The 15,381-nt window shown below is 39.2% G+C and overlaps 1 protein-coding gene across 7 annotated transcripts in view; it reads right to left on the bottom strand.

Annotated features, from left to right (window-relative positions):
• PLAG1 (PLAG1 zinc finger) overlaps positions 1-15,381 on the bottom strand; it is a 44,745-nt gene that overhangs the window by 10,722 nt on the left and 18,642 nt on the right. For 5 of the 7 annotated variants that reach the window (XM_036338267.1, XM_036338265.1, XM_036338266.1 and 2 more), the window contains exon 2: positions 4,073-4,177. The exons of the other annotated variants lie outside the window; for them this stretch is intronic. The gene's annotated coding sequence lies outside the window, so the exon portion shown is untranslated. The remainder of the gene's footprint in view (positions 1-4,072; positions 4,178-15,381) is intronic. 7 annotated transcript variants of the gene reach the window in all.

Raw genomic sequence — 15,381 nt, forward strand, 5'->3', positions numbered from 1 at the left:
GTGCCCACTGCAAAGCAGGAGACATAGCAGAGAGCTGGGTCTGGCACCTGACCCGCCCAAGTTGGAAGTAGGTACCCAAATACCTGGAATATTGAAAATTCAGCACTCAGTTTCCTATAGTAGACGTCATAGTTAACTAAATTAATTAAAAACAAGATGTCTTCTTTGAATTGCTGTATTTGATGTTTTCAACTTTTGAGGAATTCATGAAAATGCAGTTCTAGGACAACCCTTTAGAAATTTACCATTAAAATTTAGCCTTAACACGTTAAGTGCCCAGCCTGTTTTGTCTTCCGGACAGAAAGTACAGTGTCAGTCACCGGTGACTGGGCGCTTAACGTGTTAACTGACTCTCACTGACTGTCTCTCTCTCTCTCTCTCTCTCTCTCTCTCTCTCTCTCTCTATATATATATATATATATATATATATATATATATATTTATATTTATATTTTAATCCTTACCTGAGGATATTTTTTTCATTGCTTTTTAGAGAGAGTGGAAGAGAGGGTGGGAGGGGGTGAGAGAAGGAGAAAGAAAGATCAATGTGATAGAAACACATCAATTGGCTGCCTCCTGCACTACCCCGACCGGGTTGAACCTGAAACTCAGGTACCTGCCCTTGACCAAGAATCAAACCCAATACCCTTCCATGCGAGGGCCAACACTCTAACTACTGGGCCATACCAGTCAGGGCACCTTAATGGATATTTAGAGAGCCTTATATCTAAATATAAATAAAAAGCAAGTAGAGAAGTGAAGGAAAATAGCATTAGTATTTGATTTTAAGAACCAACAGAAAAAAGTCAATGAATTCCAAAGCAGAACCAACAAAATCCAACGTCAGTTCTCTTCTCTGTAAATTAGGATGCTCCTTTTTGGGTCACCTTAAACCTAAGTATGGCTGTTGATTTTGTTTTCGGTTTCCTTAAACCAGCGGTCACCAACCTTTTGGACCTCACAGACCACCAGTGGTCCGCGGACCACTGGTTGGTGACTGCTGTTCTAGAATACCCAAAGAGAATGACTAGACACTCTGATGATGAAGATCAAATAAATTTTATCTTCCAATTCAGAAATATTTTCCTTGGTTAATTATTTTATGGAGCAAAATGTTTAGGTTAAAAAGTTTCCTTCTCTTTTAGAAACGCTCTTTTAATGATCCATAACTTAGAAGTTAGCATTTCATTTTAACTACTATGTGGGGGAATTTTGTCCCCTTTGGTTGTGTATTTTTATCAAAATAAAAAACTAAAAAATACAGATGGGTGGTATACCAGGGGTGTTTTCATTTACTTCAAATAGAGCAATTAGTATTTGCAAACAGGAAATGAAAGAGGAATAGTGCAAAAGGAAAGCAATGATGTCTGAGAGAGCAATAAATCACAATTATATCTTTATACAAAGTAAGATTGCTTAATGAAAACTTACAGCATTTTTTTAGAGGTTTTCCCTGTTTGTTTGTTTTTTGTGTTTTTTCCCCCCCTTTTTCTGGTATAAAGCATTTTCAAAATACTAGTGCTCTGGTTAGGATTATAAAGTAAGTAGCTCTCACAAGTCAGCTCAATCTGAAAATTTCATAGTTTCCAAGTTGCAAAGAGTTGTTTTTATTTTTGTACCACTGACCCCTTAAATTCCTGGGGCTACCATAAAAATGCTTAGCACCAAGTATAATAATGTTCACACTGAAGGACCCTAAACACTTGGAGGACATGCCTCCATTCATTTTGGTTAACTGTCTAATGCTATTAAAATTACAAATACAGTATAATCCAGACTTCATGTTTGAACTCCCCAAGCACTCATACTGAATCTGTCTATAAATTCAAATGAAAAGGCAGAAATTATACACATTAAGACAAAGTGATGAGGAAAGAAGGTTTTCCTTAATAATAAAAGCTCATGCAGAGAATTAGTTTTAAGCCATCCCAAAGTAAAGTGCACTTTAAATAGAGGTTTGTGGCATGGTACACAACAAGGTACGAATGTTGTTAAGTGTGCAAAATCTTGAGCAGCACTAATCAATCTAATAAAAGCAGAACCCACATCCCAGGAAGGCTCCATACATGCCGTGACTCTGAGTTATGCCCATGTGGCTGTCCAGGACAAAACCACTGTGGAAACAACCACTTCTCTTTATTTCCACATAACTGAAGGTAAATAGATAAGATCTAGGCAAAACTGTCAAGTCAGGAGTGGCTACTCCCTGCTCCACCTACAGGGGAACCATGCACTCCTCCAGCTGTCACAATTAGAAGAGAATTGATAATTATGCTTCTTCACCAATTTTCCTTGAGCAAGAATGAACTTTAGAACTTTACCTCTCTGAGCCTTTTACCCCCTAAAATATGGACTATAAAGCTCTTCTTGAAATTCCTTGTCTCTCCTGCAGGACCATAAATTCACAGAGAGACTATTTATTCATCCTTACATCCCTAGCACCTGGTCAGGGCCCTGGCATGCAGTAGACATTTGATAAATATCTGTTGAACATAACTATAGTCTCTTAAAAGAATTTCAGGAATCAAAACAAGCAGGTAAATGTGCTTTGGGGTTCCTGGAATACCAAATTGGTTTAATGCAAGTCAGAAGACAGCCCCCACAGAATGAAACTGTTTTGACAGAGGGGTGGAAGCTCAGGGGAGCATCAGAACCACCAGGGAGTCTGTCCTGTTTCTGTCTGTAGGTGTGGAAAACTAGGGAGACGAGCATGTGCTGCTCAGAGGCCTCAGCTGGCCGGCATTTTTTGGAACATTTGTGTTTTCATATTGTTCCTTAAGCACATAGCACCTGTTCTGATAATAATTTACCATTTGGAAATAGCCAATGAAGTTTTACGGGAAGGAAAAAGGAGCAAAGTAAAATTAAAAAATCTTTAAAGAGGATGTTCTTCATGTGAAATTAAAATGTGATGAGGATGTCGAAAATATCAGAGAAAATCTTTGACTACAGAGACGAGAGAGACCAAAAGAGAAAATCTATGTAAATGTAGTTGACTAAGTAAAAGTAATGAATTATTTTTCTTTTCCTAGCTTCCAAAAAAACAGCTTTGTTAAAAACAAGTTTAAAAACTACAATGAAGTAGAAAAAAAATCTGTAACTTGAAACACTAAAAAACCATTAACATCTTTTCATATATTTAAAACGTATTTATAAGATACAAATAACCAAAAAAGTTATGCCAACTTGATTTTAACACTTAATCTCCATAGAATGCTGTAATTAGAGAGTTTTGGCCAGATTAATTAATGCACTTTTTATTGATTATAAAGCTCTGTTCATGTAGACTGCGAGGCCGTGCCTGGCTCTCAGCCTATGGTCTCTTTTCCCAGGGCTGAGTCCTGCCTGTGGTCGGTAGAGTTTGGGCCCATCCTCTGGCACTTGGCAAGCCGTCTTTGTTTTTAATCAGTCTTCCCATCCTAGGGCTGAGGGTCCTGGCCTATAAACCTCAATCCTGTGTCTGAGGTGCTGCTGACAGACTTACCTGAAGCGAAATCCATGTGTACCTGATTTCCAAATAGCGCTACACCTTGATTCTGTGCCATTGAGCTGCATTTACAGGTTGGGAAATCTAGATGCCTGTGCGTGTGCTCTTTCCAACAAGGGCTAACAAACTGCTGTTGATCCAGAGTTCCTTGTTCTAGCACCTGCCCCATCCCAGCAAGCAGAGCTAACCTTCCCTCCTCACCTGCTTATAGTTAAACAGACAGAAGGAGACAGAGTGGTAACATGGGATAGTCTATTACTCTGAGCAAGATTCTGACAAAGAGCTCAAGAGTTCATCTGTGGGCTATTTGGGGACCTGAATAACTAAGCTCTTATAGCAGCTATGCACTTTGTGCAGAGTAAGGAAGACTGCTCCTTGTTAGTATTCCAATCCTTCCATCAGACCATAACTATTAATGAAGTCCTACTGAGCATAATACATATAGACAGACCTTAAAATAGTAAGTGGCATGCTTATTATGTGGCATGCTTTTCAAAGCTTTTAATATTTTATCTCAGATTATTTAGAAACTGGAGTGATTGATCACTTTGAAAGCTATGCCATATAATGATAAAAGCCACCTACCTGAGCCCCTGCTCCAAACTCTAGCAAGGTAACCTTATTAATAGACCATGATAGAATGAAGCATTCTGGGTGCCAAACACGGCCAAAGCAGCACCAAGAGGCAACCTAAAAAGAAAACAAGAGTTAGTTTGAAATTCCAAAAGTCAGACCCAATCTGGTCAATGGCATATGAACCAAATTGTTTTTTTATTCATTATCATTTATTCTTATTCTTTTAAAAGTGAAAAGTAAACAAATCAGTATCCTCAGATTAATATATCTCCCCTCCTCCCACCAATCACAATTAAGTTATCTAATTGTTCTTATTTTTATTTGGTAAAATACTTATCCAAGTCTGCTATTTCTCAAAATTGCTATTTTCTTCATTTATATGCTAAACACATCACTATTTTCTCTATACCACAGTTTTCAGAAAAACTTTTTGAGGTATAGATTCTTATTTTCAAGAACAGCTGAGGAAGAGGTCCTGCCTGAGGAGTGTGTCCCTCAGGCCATCTGTTCCCAGGAAAGAGTGCAAACCACGAGTGCAGATAAGGACATGGACATTCTCTTTATGATGAGAATATTACTCGTTTGAAAGTAAACTCACAGGCGGCAACACACAAAGAAAAACCAAACGTACTCCGAAGTACTTAAAGTTTTGGATTACCCTCAGCTCCGTTCTGTTGGTGCAGGTAGTTAAAACCTGCCTCTATGGGCAATAACCAAGAGAGAAAGGAATGCCAGGTGTTCTAAGCAGAAATCATCTGCTTCATTCCTTAGGCCAGAGAGTCAATGCTCAGTTCTACATGGCTACCACTTTATTAAGATAAACAGCTGACAGTGAGGTAATAAATATTACCACCCCTATTATACCACCAATCTGAATTACTGGGGATGCTAACAGACAAGGCCCCTCCTCTCTAGGAGCATACAAGCTAGTTGGGGCTGTAGGATAGATACCTAATGTCAAGTTAAGCAATATAACTATTAAATAAAATAGAAGCTGCCATAAGGCAGTATAAGAGTGAAAAATCAATAGCAAAAACAATATTATATGGTATAAACAAGTACCACAGAAGGTTAGGAGAGGAAAAGAACACTATGGATTTTTTGGTGTGATTTTTGCCTTGAAGAATATTCAATAAAGAAAGGGGGGTGGGGTGGGAGTTGGGGGGGGGGGACATGCTAGTTAGTCATAGAAAATCGTAAGTTAAAATTGGAGATTAGTACAGATTCTAAGTGATGCTCTGGCTGGAGTGTAGCTCAGGGTTTAGCTATTGTAGGAATTCAAATGAGAAAGGCGCACTGAAGTCCAAATGTCCAGGATATTGTACAGTCATGTACTAATGATGAAAAGTGGGGCAACTGAGACATAATGAATGAGTCAAAAGCACTAAAAACAAGTACTTGGGGAGGAGGGAGAGTGAGAAAGAGGGAAGAGGAGGAGAAACAGGAGTGTTTGTTCAAATGAGGTGAGTGCTGGAGTAGTTAGTCCAAAGCAGAGGCAAAATCCAGCAAAACAAGCATTTCCTAGAAGAAAGGCTACTTACATGCCTAACAAAGGAGATAAGAGGAAGGTAGACAATGGTAGTTGTTTTACAGCTTACTCTACAGAATGATTCAAACCAAATTACTAGCTAACTCATGTTGGAAGAAATCAGGTAATTTAAAGTGTGGAGGGGCAGCCCACCCTGTGTGGTTCAGTGGTTGAGTGTCGACCTATGAACCAGGTTGTCAAGGTTCGATTCCAAGTCAGGGTGCATACTCTCTCTCTCTCAATCTCCTTTCCTCTCCGAAATCAATAAAATATATTTTAATAAAATAAAGGGAAGAGGGGCGGCAGAGACAGAGCTTCAAGGAGAAGAATGAAAAAGGTGGCCAAATCCACAAAAAAGATAAAGCTGCTAAGAGTTATAGAACCACACTGCAATTTGTGCATAGAATTCAACACTTAGGCTTGACGACACCAAACTTCAGAAAGAAAGAGCATTGTGGATGGGATGGGTGGGAGTGAGAGAATGGGAGGAGAGAGGGAGAAACACCTAAATGAGGACACCTAGTTGAGTGACAAGGAAATGACCTCCAGCAAGAGGATGCGTTCTCTCAAAGAGCCTTGCGCTGAAACAGAAGAAAAAAGGTAAGATGGTGGCTAAAGGGGAACTCAGGATGCCAGGTGGAAAAGACAAGTGAGCCCTTTTGTGCTGAGGATAAAGAAACAGAGAAGAAAATGGAGCATTCTGGGAGACAAGGCAAAATGGGAGAGGTTTTTGATAAGAAAAGGGATTTCTTTATAAACCTAAACCTAGAAGAGATGTATATTCATCCTGGTAAGTTTTTGGTAAAACAGGCAAGGGATGCAAGGAGGCTGCTTAACTTCGCCAGTGCCAAGTGAAAGGGTCATTATCTGGTTAAAAATGGAGGAGCAAGAAACTTGGCTTGGGGACAGGAGGGAAGATTAGAAGGCTATTCGGAGGACAAGACAGGGGTGTCCAGGGGCATCCTGGAGGGTTTTATAAAAACAAAACTTGCCACAAAGACTTAAATTCCTTAGTTATTCCTGGTGGGAACATAAACTGTTGAAACGTCTCTGGAATACACTTTGGAAATCTGTAATCAAAGCTTTAAATGTTCATGTATGTTGACCTGATAATATATTTCTAAAAATAAAGCAAAAAAAATATATATATATACAAGAAACAAAGATTTAAGTATACGTGTGTTTAAAGTATGTTTTAATAATAAAAATTGATAACACTTAATAAGAGGGGTAAAGTATATTAACTATGTAACAATTAAAAATAATGCATTTAATTAAATCACATGGGAAAACACTAATATAATTGTAAAAATTTAAAACGTAGAACATACAATATACCATGATTCTAATTTTGTAAAGTACATACTTAGAACTACCCTCTCCCACCAATACACTTAAATGAACCTGGGTAAGTTATAAATAAATAAAAAATTAGCAAGATATAGGCTTTATACCCTTCTACATTTTATAAATGTGTTACTTTTATAATAAGAAAAAGTTTTTACCAGAAAGAATGGTTTCTCAATAAACAGTACTAGAAGTTTGTTGCCCATTAAAAAAAAACACACACCTTAGATCCATCCTTCACATCATATACAAACTTAACACTAAGTGAATCACAGCACAAATGTAAAACTAAAGTTATAAAAATTTTAGAGGAAAACACAGACTAAAATCTTGTCACGCTGAGTCAGCAGAAAGCCCTTGGCTACAACACTAAAACCACAACCCATAAAACAACAAAATGATAAAATGAATTTCATTAAAATTTTAAACTGCTCTTCAAAAAACAATGTTAAGAGAATGAAAAAACAAACAAATAATAATTTTAAAAAAACAAGCCGCTAGAAGAAAATCTTTGCAAAGCACAAATCTGATACAGAACTTATATCCAGAATATGTAAAGAACTTCCAAAACTCCATGATAAGAATACCCAATTAAAGAATGGACAAAATATCTGAATAGACATCTTAAGATAAATGGATGGCAAATAAGCACATGAAAAGATGCTCAACATCATTATCACTAGGGAAATGCAAATTAATACCACAGTGAGATACCACTATCTACCCACCAGAATGACTAAAATTAAGAAGACTGACCATCTGATGGTATCAAGTGCTGGTGAAGATATAAGGCTAATGAAATCATATACCACAGATGAGAATGTAAAAATGGTACAATCACTTTAGAAAACAGTTTGGCATTTCTTAAGTGAAACATATGCCTATCACATGACACAGCCATTTCATACCTATTATTTACCCACAAGATATGAAAACCTTATACAAAGACTTGTATGTGAATATTCATAGCAGTTTTATTTGCAATAGTCAAACACTAAATACAACCCAAATGTCCATCAATGTGTGATTGGATAAACTGTAGTAGAATCAGATAATAAACTACTAATAATTTGAATGAAAGTCAGGCAAGAAAACCCACACACAAAAAAACAGAGAGAGTACATATTATATTAGAGGACTGGTACACGAGATTCGTGCACTGCGGGGGGGGGGGGGGGGGGAGGGGAGATGTCCCTCGCATGTGCCCTCTCTCAGTCTAGGACCCCTCAGAGGATGTCCTAAGCTGGATCGGGACTAAGCTGGCAGTCAGACATCCCTCTCGCAGGCCGGGGCTCTTGCAGTCCGGGACCCCTTGCTCCTTACCACCTACCTGCAGCGGAGGCAGGAGAGGCTCCTGCCACTGCCTCTGCGCTCACCAGCTGTGAGCCCGGCTTCTGGCTGAGCAGCGCTCTCCCTGTGGGAGCGCACTGACCACCAGGGGGAAGCTCCTGCATTAAGCGTCTGCCCCTGGTGGTCAGTGTGCATCATAGTGACAGGTCATTCTGCCATTAGGTCGATTTGCATATTACGGCTTTTATTATAGAGGATAATTCCATTTATATAAAATTCTAGGAAATGCAAACTAATCTGTAGTGACAGGAAGTAGCTCAGTGGTTATCTGGGGACAGAGGAGGGATCATTCACAAAACACATGAGCAAACGTCTGGGAATGATGGATATATTTACTATGCTAATTATGGTTTCAGGAATATAAACATATGACACAAATTGGTAAATTGTACACTTAAAATGTGTGCAATTTATTAAATATCAATTATAAACTCAAATTATAAAAGGAAACATTTTCATATTGAGAAAAACTTAAAACTAGTAAGGATGAAAAACAAATCTTCCTGTGGATTTACTTAACTTTGCAAAAAAATCCAAAACAACTTTCTGTGAACTGATAAACTAAAACTCTTTATAAGGGCAATGCCTCAAAAGGACTAAAATCTTTCCTTCCCATTTAGAAGGGGGGGGAAAAAGAGGAATATGGGCTTAGTGTAAGAGTAACATTCAATCTTTACTAGAAAGGATACATGTCTGGGCAGTTTTTACTTTTTATTTTATTTTGGATATAACATATTTTCTTTGTTAGTTGATGGACATTTAGGTTGTTTCCACATTTTGGCTATTATGAATAGTGCTGCTATGAACAATTTGTGCACAAATTTTTGTATTGATATGTTTTTATTTCTCGTGTATGTATATATGTAGGAGTGGAGTTGCTGGGCCATATATAGTGACTTTGGTTAGCCTTTTGAGGAACTGCCAAGCTGTCCTCCATAGCAGCTGCACCAACCTACACTTTTACCATTAATATGTGAGGGTTCCAATTTCTCCATTATCTTTGTCAACACTTGCTAATGTCTGTCTTAAAAAAAAGTACAGCCACCCCAGTGAGTGTGGAATGGTATTTCACTGTGATTTTAATATGCATTTCTCTAATGACTAGTGATGTTGATCATTTTTTCATGTGCTTGGTGGCCATTTTTATGTCTTCTATGGAGAAATGTCTTTTCAAATCCTTTGGGCAGTTTTTAGAGCCACATTCTCAGCTGTCGCCCTTGGAGGAAGCCAGTGCAGTTCACCTGTTGCTTTACAGACTGGCACATCATACTACATGATTTAAAGGCTTCAGGAATATACTCTAACTGGAACTAAAACCTGCAAATAAATAGTTCTGAGATAAGTTCCATTTATCAAATACGAAAGGAAGTACCCACTGAAGTGTCTCAATTCAGCCTCTATATAGACCTTTTAAATATGTTAATTAGTGGTAGCCTTAACAAGAAAGAAGTGTCATGCTAATTGGTAGGCCTGACATTGATTAAAAAAAACAAAAAACAAAAAACACCACCACCACCAAAGTAACACTCCAGCCAAGATAACAAATGAACAAGTGTTAGCCAAGCATGGGCAGATATTCTAGGTAAAGGAAGTCAGATACTGTATGGTGGATCTGGGCAACTTCCGGCAATCTGTTATTTTTGGAGCCCCAAAGTGAGAGAAGAGTGGAGCTATGAGGCTGGAGACGGGTAGAGGAGCCTTGTGAGAATCACATTACCAACGTCTGACAAATTTACAATAATTCTGATTATTTACAAATTATCCTAAATGTAGGTGCCTGTACCATTTGCTCCCCCATGTCCATCTTCAGCCATGTTTTTACAGAAAACAACCCATCTCTGTGCACCTCTGTTGACTTATGGAGCAGAATGAAGCAGTGATCTGCCTTTTGATTTTTATTTAGGTTTGCATTTTTTAAAAGAAATCTGACCTTCCTCAATCATAAACTCAGGACTTTGCAGTGTTTGCCGACAGGTCGTTAACAAAAAGGGACTTAAATCCATCAATGTGAGGCTTTGGGGTCCTCTTTCTTGAAGCTTCAGCCAGGACCTGGGGCAGCTCCTTCTCCACTGCAGGGCACATCCTCTGGTTTGTGCCCCGCACCCCAACTTTGGTGAGATGTTTCATTATCTTAACAGTATAGTTCTGGCAGTTGTCTTTACCCTGCTCCTTTAAAATTCCGACTTAGAGAAGGCCTCAAAATACAAATCTTTACATCGCTTAACAGAGCTGAGATCAGTACAGGGGAACAGGCAAGGGACTTGCTTTTTGGGAATAAGAACTGAATTTGAATCCTGCCTGACTGGCCCTACTATCAGTGTAACTTTGGACAGGTCGACCTCTCATCAGCATTTTCCTCTGCAGAACGGGAATACATACTTACCTTGCATTACTGCAAGAATAAACAAGGTTATATACATAAAATCTCCAGCATAGTTCTGAGGGCTCAAAATGAAAAGCTATTATATTTAGTGTGCTACTCAGAAATAAGTACTGCCCCCAAATGGCCTAATGTGTACTTAAAAATAAGTTTTGTTTTGTTTTCTTTTTTTTCCTGGCAAAGGCTTTTATACAGAGTCACAGCCAACAATCTTTGAAGAAGAAACAATGGGACTACTCTATGTGAAGACGACTTTGCAGTCATATGTAATGTGAGATTTATACTAAAAGTGTTATTTGGTACAGCAGTATACTTGTGATGTTCTCAGCTCTGTGACCAAATGGGGCGTACCTGAAATTTTATGGTGCTCACAGATAATCTCACATCACAGCTAAAATAAAACCAATCCATGTGGAGCCAGAAGTCATTTTTGCGTGTTGAATGGGATGGTAACTTGGGAAATATGTGATTATTGACTATCCAGAGATGGGCTGACCCCTTCTCGTACAGGCTTAACTGTGGTAAAAGATTATAATGCATCCATGAAAATATTAAGATTACTAAGAGAAAACAGCTACAAATTTAAAAACATACTCTACTGAAGTACATAGCACAACAAAATTTCACACTGTACATTCTGCAATGTGAATGTCTCTTTCACTCTGTCTCTCAAGTTAATCCCCAACCCTCAATCCTGAAAATGAAGCAAGGATTGGTTGGTAAGAGGGGTGGGGAACTGAATCCCATCTTGCAGAGTCAGGCTGGGAAGGATTAGGTATAAAGCAGCGGTTCTCAACCTGTGGGTCGCGACCATCGGAAAACACATATAGCATATCAGATATTTACATTACGATTCATAACAGTAGTAAGATTACAGTTATGAAGTAGCAATGAAAATAATTTTATGGTTGGGGGTCACCACAACATGAGGAACTGTATTAAAGGGTCGCGACATTAGGAAGGTTGAGAACCAATGGTATAAAGGAAAGGCACAGGGAGGAGATGGGGAGCCAATATTGCAAAAACACTAGTACTCAGCTAAGACTCATACCACAAAGGGGCTACTCTAATAGACAGTAACTTCTCTTTGTTTTTAAACAAGCAATGTGTGATTTTTGAGGTTTCTAAAAGATCATATGTGTAATATTTTTACACCCTTGCTTATTATCCCTTGCAGAAGAAATGTTTCTAAATACTAGTAAATGTAATTTTAACTAAGTAAATTTACATTAGTCCACAATGTCAAGTAGTTACCTTTAGCAACAATGCAGTGTCTGCCAAATTTATCCATAGGTACCTGCCACAACACTGGACTTGCTTGTTTTATTTTGTTTTAAAATTTTTTACTGGCATTGCTCTTCATCATAATGTAAGGAATGACACAGAGACCTGAGTATGTATTTTTCCTATGCAATACTGGACATGCTTTTGGGCCTTTCTGAACCTCAACATCTTTAACTATAAAGAGAACACAGACGATTTTTGATTAACAGAGAAGTAAGGTAGAAAGAAGGCCACAGAAAATCATGGCTGGTGTTCTTTGGCTTTTTAAACTGGATAATATAAAACTATGGATCTATCCATGCCAGACGAGAGGGGGAAAAGTGACTTCAGGAGTAAGAAAAACAGGAAAAATAAAAAACCTCTTGGGTGTATATCCAATATTTTCAGTTGGGTCCCAGTGAAGGCTGCAGAATAAGCTCCATCAGAGCAGAGATATTGGCTTTTATTATCCATTTCTATATCCCTAACATCTAGAACAGTGGACACACAAAGGAGATACTCAAATATTTGTTGAATGAACAGGAGAAGAGGGAAGGTGGGAAACTCTCCATTCTGTTGGCCAAATGGATCTGTAGAAGAAAACAGCTGCCCAACCTACTTGATTACTTTTGTGAATAATTAGCAATTGATTGAATACTTTAAATTTGAAAATTCTTTTGTATTTCCCTAGAGTATTCAGCAATCAAGAACATCTTGTTCTTTCTTGACTTGGCCCACCCTCACAGACAGCAGGACGCTGCAGTCACTGTGCCATCTTGTGGTCGTATCTAGAAAGTTCGTTTTCCTCAATATAACAGTAGAATCCCCTTACCTGCACAGAGGCTCTTGGAATGGGCTGTAAAAATAAACTTTCGGGTAAATAAATAAACCTCTTTCGGGTAAATAAATGTATTATTTAATTTAACTATTGAGGTATCATGGAAAACACAAATTTTTATCAGGCACTAGTTGTACCATCAAAGAGCCTGTAATCTAGTAGGGAAGGTATCCCAAAAGGATACTTATAATTTGTAATTATTGGTAACACAACATAGAAGGTAGACTATGCAATAAAATAAGCACAGATTGGGAGAAATGGGAATTCACAGAAAGAAAAGATTCTTTCATGCTCTGGAGATGAGAATTTTGGAAAGAAGAGCCAGCTGAATCAAGTAAAGAGGTAAGAGGTGGAGTACAGCCCGTGGGGAGGAGCCGCCTGGAAAGGGCAGGGCCTGTGGAGTGTGTGGGCTGCAGGAGGAGCCGTTATTCCTTCCCTGACTGGAGCCCACAGTGCCTTCAGAAGAGGAGTGGGAAAGGAGGCTGTAGAAAGGCAAGCCTGGGAGCAGACTGGGACCAAGTGAAGGGCCTCTGCTTTGGGAAGGTGAACAGCAGAGGAAAAGGCAGTTTTGCTTGTGGAAACAATCTTTCCTAGTAATTACAGGGGTCACATGGACTAGCTGTGTGGCCTTGGGTAAATGACTTACCTTATTTTCAGCTGGTGTTTCCTCAGTTGAAAAGTGAGATAATTGAACCCTACAGGGCTGCTGTGAAGAATAACTGTTACTGTATATACAGCACATAGCACAGTAATCAGGCTCGCGTAAAGTCACAGGCGATAACGTGAAGCCCTTGAATGGCAGCTTATTTAACCAGCAAGGGGGAACCAGAACAGGTTTTAAAGAGCCGGGTAAGGACCAGAAGGGAAGAAGGCCTGTGACGGAGACACAGGAGGGATGACTTGCAACACACAGGTGTTTGGGGGAAGAAGTGTGGAGGGGGCAAAAGAAGGAACTCTACCACCTACAGAATGGACAGAAGAGGATGGTCAACAGTAGGGTAGAAGGAACACTACCGAACAGGAGGTAAACCAGGAAGGTCTGTCATAGAAACAAAAGGAAGAGACTTTCATGGAGCCTGATCAAAATAAAGACTAAACACTACTCCCTTTGGATTTAGCAACCTGTAGGTTTTCAGTCGTCTTGGAAAGAAGTATTTCAGGGGTTGGAGGGTCCAGAATGAAATGATGAAGTTGAAGAAGGAATGACAACGTGAGAATCCTGAGGCTCTAAGAATACATCACTCTTTGGAGAAATTGTTATTAGCTGGAGGGGAAATTATAGAGAGCTCTCTCTCACTGTTGTCTGTTTGATTTTCAAGATGGCACAGGTTTGACATGTTTAGGTTCGATAGAAAGGACAAGGTAGAGAAGGAAAGGCTGAGGATGAGACTCAGAGCACAAGAAGAGATAGAGGAGGACAGGGTGTGTGCAGAAGCTGAACCAAAGACGACAGAGAAGACAGTAATTAATGTTGTTTCACAGGAGAGGTGACACCTGAGCAATTTTCAAGGATGAATAGACTTTGGCCAAGTGGACAAAAGGATGTCAGAACATTCTAGTAGAGAAAATGGCATGAGCGAAGGCAGGCCTACGAATCCCAGACTGACATGCCTAAGGAACGTCAGTAGTTTGGTGTTAGGTGAAGGAAAAGGGGAAGAAGGGAGAGAATATTCTTGGGGCAGAGCTGGAGAGTAACTGGGGACCAAATTACAATAGGCCTTGGGCTCAATATGTCCTTTCAGGCCTACTTTATACTCTCTTCTTCTAAATCACCCTGCAATGACCATTCACAGTCATCTGGAAAGCCAAGAAAAGAAAATGCAAGGGACAGAATCCTTCCAGGGTTGGGAGCAGTAAGGTAGGTTCAGAGGGCAGTCGCTGGAGTGGAATGTTCGGAAGCACTAGTGAGAGCAAGCTGTTGGTGGCAGGCAGCAAGTGAAACCAGAAGGGAATGGACAGCCCAAGAGAAAAGGAGGAGCTGAGAGTGGCAATCATGAAAGAACAGGTTCAGCAGGAGCCAGGGGGTAAGCAGAGTTAAAGGACATGAAACTGGGCAGCAAGGTGCATGATAGGGTTCTAATTCAGAGGGGAGCAGTTCCAAGCCACAATGACATGTTGCAAAACATGCAAATGGGAGGTATTTTTATTTTGTATTGTAATTTAAGGGAATCTTGATTATAACTTTTGAATATTCCTAACATTCTAGATTTCTCAATGGACATCCCCCAGACAATTAATACTTAAAGGTACCAAAAACAGGTGCCAATTTGAATCATTATTGTTTTTAAAAGGAATTATTGGGTAATATGTATAATTACTCCCTTAAATTACTTGCTTCCTAACTTCTGATTAGTTCAGAATTTTTCCTCTCACTTTAATGTGAATATGTAGCATTAATATAAAGTGATCTTTCACTTATTCTGCAAGGTCAGTGATCTGAAACATAGGAGGAAAGACAGAAAGGAGGAACACAGGTTCTGAGCAGCCAAATTAGATGTTACAAATCCACACACATCATGAACTTCATTGTGGAGGTGAGGACCACATGCCCTTCCTCACTCAGTGCCAATCTCACAGGCAAAATGATAAGCTGAGTTACTGAGATCTGGGCA

Source organism: Myotis myotis, unplaced genomic scaffold, assembly GCF_014108235.1.
Source record: "Myotis myotis isolate mMyoMyo1 unplaced genomic scaffold, mMyoMyo1.p scaffold_m19_p_16, whole genome shotgun sequence".
In the NCBI taxonomy this organism is placed as follows: domain Eukaryota; kingdom Metazoa; phylum Chordata; class Mammalia; order Chiroptera; family Vespertilionidae; genus Myotis; species Myotis myotis.